At 11.7% G+C, this 8,797-nt stretch overlaps 1 pseudogene; it reads right to left on the bottom strand.

Annotated features, from left to right (window-relative positions):
• Positions 1 to 4,286: 4,286 nt before the first annotated feature.
• Positions 4,287 to 4,406, bottom strand: LOC125290567 (annotated as a pseudogene).
• Between the last annotated feature and the right edge of the window lie 4,391 nt (positions 4,407 to 8,797).

The following is an 8,797-nucleotide window of genomic DNA, read 5'->3' as shown; positions in this document are numbered from 1 at the left end:
AGTTGGGATTGATTTTTCTCTATTTTATAAAATATTTTTATTTGTATATATTTTTTTTTCGTTTTTATATTTAACTAAACATCTTTTTTATATATTATTATTCTATATAATTAAAAATAGAATAATTAGGATTTTAGTTTTTTTATGAACTATGTAATATTTTTAAATTCTTTTTATTTTAATTTTTTTATTATTCTCAATTATAGTTAATTTAATTTGATTAGTAATTCTAATTTTTATAATATATATTATTTTAGATATTTTATTAGATACTTATTAGGTTAGATTTATTAAAATTGATTTTTTATAATGATCTAATATTAATATATAGAATCTATAATAAAATTAGAAGAGAGTTTAGAAATTTTATCTTTTATAACTATTTCTATTTTATAAGTTTGATAAGCAAGTTTTAATTTAAAATATTATTATTCATCTTTTTATTCATAAAGATGATTTTTTAATATCAATTAATAAAATTCTTCTTATTTTTTCTCATAGATTATTATGATATATATTTTTTAATCTAACTTTTCGAATTTTATTAATATTATTATTATTTTTCAATTGATTTTTTTTTCTTTAAATTATATTTTATTTATAATAAATAATAAATATATATATTTTAATTTATATGAATAAGTTATATTATTTTTTTATTTTAATATATTCTCCCTTTTATAGTTATTTATAAATTTATATAAAATATTCTCTTATTTAAACTTTCTTTATTAGTTTTTTTCTTAATTTAATTATTTTATTCTTTTTTATATAAACTTTAAATCATATATATGCTATATATTAACTATTATCTTAATTCTTTTCCTATATTTTTATCTAATTTAATAAGAATTTCTTTTTGAATATATTCTATAATTTAAAGATAATAATTAAATAAAGATATAATATAAATTTCTTGATAGATTTAATTATATTTTTGATATTTAATTTTGTTTTAAATAATAAATTCACTTCTTTTAAAATTTTAATTCAAATCTATCCCGTAATTTTTCTTTATTTTTATTTTTTATTTTAGTTATTTTTTTAGAGTCTTTTTTTATTTATTATAAATAATCTAATAAGTGCATTAAGAGTTATAATAAATTTTAATCAGTATTTCTAATTTTATATTTTATTTTTATTAACATAATTTGATATATCTTAATCAATTGTATTTTTTATTTCTAATTTATTTTTTAATTTTTCTACTATCTATTTACTTAATATAATTTTTTTTTATTATTATTAAAGTCTTAATCTATATAAATTTTGATATTATTTGTAATTTTTAGAATATTTTTTAATTTTTCAAGAAAAATTATTTATTTAATTTATTATTTAGTAAAAAGGGTATTAAGCCAATATTTTAAACTTATATATCTTTATTATAATTCATTTATATTTATATTATTTATTCATATGTTAGATATTTTTTATTATTAACTACTCAAATATTAGGATATTACTATCTATAATTACTAATATTATACTATATATATCTTTTTATAGCTTAATTTAATTACTTAGTATTCTATATTTTAAAATATATATTATTTAATTTTAATTTGTAACAATGATAACTTTGATCAATAGAATTTTATTTTTTTCATTTTTTATTTATTAAGATATATATAAGATTATATTTGATATAATTCGAATAACTATAAAATTAATCTACTATGATTTTAATATTTTTATTTTCATATATATTCTACTCTACTTATTTAATATTTAAAGTTAAAGTATTTTTTATTTTTCTTATTTTTTAAATAATGATAATTAACAAATATTTTTGTTATATAAATTATTTTTGTCAATTTTCTATATTTTATTAACATATTGTAGATATTTTTATATATTATTCTTGTAAAATTTTCCTATTTTTCTAATCTTTTTTCAAATTTAATTCATTTTAATAATTATAATTTAAATCAAAATTTCTTTCTTTAATGCTATTTTATAGTTTTTTATATAATTTTTTTAATAAACCTTTTTTGTTAATTTTATCTAAATTATATTTTTCTCATGATTTTGTTTTTAATTTTAATTAATTCAGATTTTTTTATTTTCTATTTTCTAAAATATTTGTTATTTTTATCATGTTATATAGTTTATTTAATAATTTTTAGTATAATTTCTTATTTGATAATTCTAATTTATAATACAGTTTATTTTATATTAATATTTTTTGATTTATTTATATAGTTCTTTGGTTCAAATTCTTTATATAAGTTATAATTTATAATATAGTAATTTATTGGATTAATATTATATATTCATTTAATAGCTTTTATAAAGTTTTAAAGTTTAGAAGAAGTTAATTTAGTTTAATTATTCTACTTTTTTATTATTTTATCTTTTAATCGATTTATCTTTTAATGGCTTTATTTATTAGATTTTTATTATCTTCTAATATTTATATATGTAAAATTTTTGGATAAGAACTCTAATTTTTAGTAAATATTTTATTTAATTTTTAAAATATAATAATAGCTCTATAATTAATTTAATTTAAATAGAATAAATAAAAAAAAGTATCATATTATAAAATACACTTATTCAAATATATTTTATTAAATATTTTTTATTTCATATTAATTTTTTTATTCAATTAAAACTTAATAATTCTAATAAGTTTAATTATGAATTTAATTATATATAATTTTTCTAATATATTTCTAAATGTTTAAATCATATACTTTCCTAATATTGTATTAGTTTATATAGGTTATTTTTGATTAAAATATAATATTATGACTTTATTTAGTAGAGTTATCTATTTTAAAATAATTATATATATCTTTAATTTGAATTGATTTTTTTAATAATTTTATAATATTCTTTAATTATTTTTTATTGTTTTATAAATGTTACTAATATATATTATTTTATATCTTTAATTTTTGCTAGTAGATTTCATATGTTGAATAATTTTATTACATTTTTTCATATTTCTTATTAAAAAAGATGTGATTAGTATAAAAACATATTAAAATTATTATATTATTATATTTTTTTTATCTTTTATTTTAAAATTTAATTAATTAATAATGTTTCTAATGACTGCCTTATATACTTTATTCCGCCAGACGATATCTAATGTTTTATAGATTATTATATTAATTTATAAATAGATTTTTAAAAATAATAATTAAATTATACTTATAATTAAATATTATAATAATTTAAATTATCTTAAAATAAAATAATAAAGAAAGTATTAAAAAATTAAAAAGATAATATAGTATTATAAAAATATATAATATATAGTTAAAGTTATATATAAGTAGTTTATTTTAGTAAAAAAAACATAGTGTAAAAATATTGAATTAAATTAAATAAAAAATTGGAAATATAAGTTAATAATAAAAATAATTTTATATATAATTTTAAAAAAAAGAAAATAAATTAGAATCTATTATAAGAGAATAAAAGAGTGGAAATAATTATAGATCAATCTTATTTATAATAAGCTAAGTAAAATAATTAAATATAATATGTCCGATATTTTATTTTTAAAATTAAAAATAAAATAATCAAAATAATAGAGATAGGGGTAATCAATATTAATAATATATAATTATATATAAAAGTGTAATATAAAATACAAATATCAACTATTTCTATCTTTTTATTATATTAATATAACAATGAATAGTTATTATTATATATAACAAAAAATATAGAAATATGTTCAAAATTATTTATTATAGGTTACTAATAATTAAATAATAGATAATTGAATTGATAAAGACCAAAATAATATTAATATTAAAGTTAATAATTATATAAATTTAGTAATAAAAATTAATAATTTTTAAAGACAATACGATTTTTTATCACTTTAATATCTAAAAATTTAGTCTAAGAATAAAAAAATAATATAGTAAATAATTTAATAATTTAAATATAAATAAATTAAAAAAATCTATAGATTAAAAAAGTATCAGAATAATTATATTCTATAAAAATATTCATATAATAAATATAATATAATTTTTTATTAAGTCAATCTTCTTATATTTAAATAAAATATTTTTAAATTTGTTCCTAATTAAATATAAAGTTATATATATTATAATTATATAAAATCCTATTGTTCTAATATAAAATAAACTTATTATTAAAATTCAGAATAAAATATATAAATAATATTAATTTAGTCAAATAAAATATATTATATATATGGGAAAATAATAAAAAATTAATTAATAAATATAATATTTAATAGATAAAATTTAACTAATTAATAACATTTTTAGTTATATGAAAATAAAAATATAAAAAAAGTTGATCATCTAAGATTCCCAGATGATTTCTCAAATCCAGTACCACTTAGACCCGTATGTGCTTAACTTTGGAGGTCGAAAGGGATCCAGTGGAACCACATAGGTATGAACCAACTTAATATAGAATAATAATAATATTATCTTAATTAATATTTTTTAACTAATTTTTATATAATAATTCTTTATAATAAAAGTTATAATATAAAATAAGAAAAAATAATATATTAGTAAAAAAATATATTAATATAATAAAATATTTCATATAAATAGAAACTTTATTAACAATATATAACTTAAACTTAGATAACATTATATTTATATAAGTGTTTAAAAATATAAATTTAAGTTAAAAATATAAAAATATAACTAAAAATTTATATTATTTAATAATAAATTTTAAATAAATATTTTTTTTTAATTTTATATCATTTTTTATAATAAATAAGTATAAAAAAATATAAATATTTAATATATATTATATTGTTAATAAATATATGTTACATTCAACGTTTTTTTCTATTATATAAATAAATATAAATATAATAAAATAATAATAGAAAGATATAAAGATAAAATATAAAAAAATTATAAAAATAATATTGGAAATTAAAAATATTTAATAATAAATATATTTAGTATATTAAAATAACAATATATATTAATATATAATTACATATTTAAATATTATTATAAAAATAAAAAAATTAAATTATTTTTTTAAATTTATGTTTTTTGACACTTGTATAAATCGATGTTATATAAGTGTTATCTATATAAAGCTTGTCACCTTTTATGTATAAAAATATATTTATTATTTTATTGAACTAATGTATATTATTGATATAGTCATCTATTTTGGTTTGATTTAGAGTATAAATTTTTTTATTATGAAAAATTATATACTAAATAAATGATATATTTTTATTAGATATGGATAATTAATAGATTAAATATTATTTTTATATGATATTAAAGTTATTTTAATAAGTTATTATAATTTTATTTAATATTTTTTTATATAAATTAATTTTATTTAAATTATAAATTAGATTTTTTTATTATTAATTTAATATTAATTATATCTTTTAAAAAAATATAATAAATTTATATCAGAAAATTATTTTTATAATTTATTTTTTAATATTATTTCTAGTTTAAATAATTTTTTTATAATTTAAATTTAGTATAATTAATAATACGTTTAAGTGATTATTTTTAATATTATATATTCTATAAATTATTTTAATGATATAATTTTCATATTTTTATTTATTTAGAATATTATTTAGTTTATGAAAATTATATATATTTTAAAGACTTATAGTCTAAATATAAGAATTTATATTTTCATTTTTTAAATATAATTTTTGTTTTATTATTATTATCCTATTTATATATATTAATATAGAGTTTTTATGTATTTTTATTTATTTTTTATTTAATGGGAATTTTTAATTTATTATTATTATAGTTTTTATATATATTTTAATAAAATATTAAAATATATATAAAAAATTAACTATAAATACCGAAAGTAGAATATAATATAATATAAAATTATTATAATAGAACTATTAATATAAATATTTATGAATATTAGAAAATCCAAATTAAAAGTATTAGTTAGTATTAAAAGTAAATTTGAAATAATAGAATTATTTATATAATATAATAGTAAAATCAAAAAATTATATATAGATTAAAATATTTTTAAAATATTAAATAAATACTATAGATTAAATATTATTTTTATATGATATTAAAGTTATTTTAATAAGTTATTATAATTTTATTTAATATTTTTTATATAAATTAATTTTATTTAAATTATAAATTAGATTTTTATTATTAATTTAATATTAATTATATCTTTTAAAAATATAATAAATTTATATCAGAAAATTATTTTTATAATTTATTTTTTTTAATATTATTTCTAGTTTAAATAATTTTTTTTATAATTTAAATTTAGTATAATTAATAATACGTTTAAGTGATTATTTTTAATATTATATATTCTATAAATTATTTTAATGATATAATTTTCATATTTTTATTTATTTAGAATATTATTTAGTTTATGAAAATTATATATATTTTAAAGACTTATAGTCTAAATATAAGAATTTATATTTTCATTTAAATATAATTTTTTGTTTTATTATTATTATCCTATTTATATATATTAATATAGAGTTTTTATGTATTTTTATTTATTCTTTATTTAATGGGAATTTTTTAATTTATTATTATAGTTTTTATATATATTTTAATAAAATATTAAAATATATATAAAAAATTAACTATAAATACCGAAAGTAGAATATAATATAATATAAAATTATTATAATAGAACTATTAATATAAATATTTATGAATATTAGAAAATCCAAATTAAAGTATTAGTTAGTATTAAAAAGTAAATTTGAAATAATAGAATTATTTATATAATATAATAGTAAAATCAAAAATTTATATAGATTAAAATATTTTTAAAATATTAAATAAATACTATATATCTTATATTTAACTACTATTATAGATTTATATTATTTTATAATAATAAATTTAAATAAATAATGATTATATTTAAAAAGAAAAGAATTATATAAAATTTAAAATAAGTTTTTTATACTTAACTAAGATTTTATTAAAATATTTTTATTTTACAAGTTAATAATAGTAATAATAAATTAATTTATATATATATATATAAATTCTTTAAAGTATATTGTTAATATTTTCTAATAATTTTTTATATATAAATATGAATATTAACTTATCTATCTTAGTATTATTTTGTTTTAAGATTAAATATATTAAATTTTCAAATATGTCTTATCTCTCTTAGTTTTATTTTAATTTATTTATTTATTTTGTTCTTGTTCTTCATCTTCATCCTTTTTTGTTACATCATAAAATATCTAATTCAATAATATACTCTAAATTGAATAGTTTACTATTTCATCTCTCTTAGATATATCATTTAAAAATTTGAATAATTTACTTATCTCTACATCGTTTTTATTGAAAATTATAATTATTTCTAATTTTGTATCTAATAATATTTTATAGCTATTGAATAGTTCATTATATATTTTTTTAATTTCATTTTTTATATCATTTATATTTTTCTTTATATTGAATTTTATCTTTAACTATAATTTTGATCTTAATTTTGTCTTTAATTTATCTAAGTTCATATTAACTAATGTATATCCATCATCTATAATAACTAAATTGTCTACTAAATTATCTACTTCATTTGGTATATGAGTTGATAATAATATTTCTTTTCCTTGTTTCTTATATAATTTTAATAAATCCCATATTGTACTTCTTCCCTATGGATCTATATTTGCAGTTGGTTCATCTAAAATACCTAAATCTTTATTGAATAAAAGAAATAAACCTATACTTGTTTTACGCTTATTACCTCCTGAATATGTCTTTACTTTTCTATTTTTATATTTTTCTAATCCAAATATATTTATTAATAATCTTGTTAATTCTTTCTACTATTTTAAATCATATCCTAAAATATTAGATATAAACATAAATATTTGTTTACATGATAAATTCATTAAATACTAATCAAACTATAATAAATAAAATAAATAACTATATATTTTAAAATTAGATGTAAAATCAAAACCATTATAAGTATAATTACCAGTTGTTGGATTTAATTTTGATGCTAATATATTCATTAATGTAGATTTACCCGCACCATTATTTCCCAATAAAATTGTACATTTATCTCTTTCAATACCAATATTTATATCTACTAATATAGGTTTTTGTGAATTACCAAAAAATCCACAATATCCTTTACTTACATTTTTACTTATCAATTTATATTTATTATCATTTTTTTGATCTTCATTAGTATAATATTTATTTCTAATTTCCTGTATATTTTCATCTTTTAATTTTTTTTCTTTTTTATCTTCTATAGATTTCAATATTTTTGATTTATTACAAAAGGTTATTATAGAATCATATAAATTAACTGAAAATATCATAAAATAAAGTAATACCATCTATATTCCTAAGGTTATTATAGCTGAAAAAATAATAGACTAATTACTAATATCTAATCTAGTATACTATAATTGTATCTATACAATAAAATTAATAAGAGGAATATTTAAAAAAAAGTTTAATATTCTTTTAATAATTAATTCTCCTTTATACATATTTATTATTCCATATATTAATAAATAAATTATTTTAAAAATTTCACTAAACATTATATATATTGAAATTAAACCAAATATATTATTAATTTTTTTATATATTTTATCATTATACATTCCAAATAAAAAAACTATTAATGTATATATAATAAGATTTATTATTAATATTAAAAAATTCTATTTTGTTAATCTGAAAATTCAAAATCCTAATGACATTTCATCAAAATTATTATTATTAATAATAATTTTTGAAACTATAGGATCATATAATTGTACCATAAACTTATTTATATTACTTATATCAATATT

This window comes from Alosa alosa, unplaced genomic scaffold (assembly GCF_017589495.1).
Source record: "Alosa alosa isolate M-15738 ecotype Scorff River unplaced genomic scaffold, AALO_Geno_1.1 AALO_1.0_unplaced_7, whole genome shotgun sequence".
Classification (NCBI taxonomy): domain Eukaryota; kingdom Metazoa; phylum Chordata; class Actinopteri; order Clupeiformes; family Clupeidae; genus Alosa; species Alosa alosa.
Note: the sequence above shows the minus strand (reverse complement) of the source record. Positions and strands in the feature narration are given on the sequence as shown.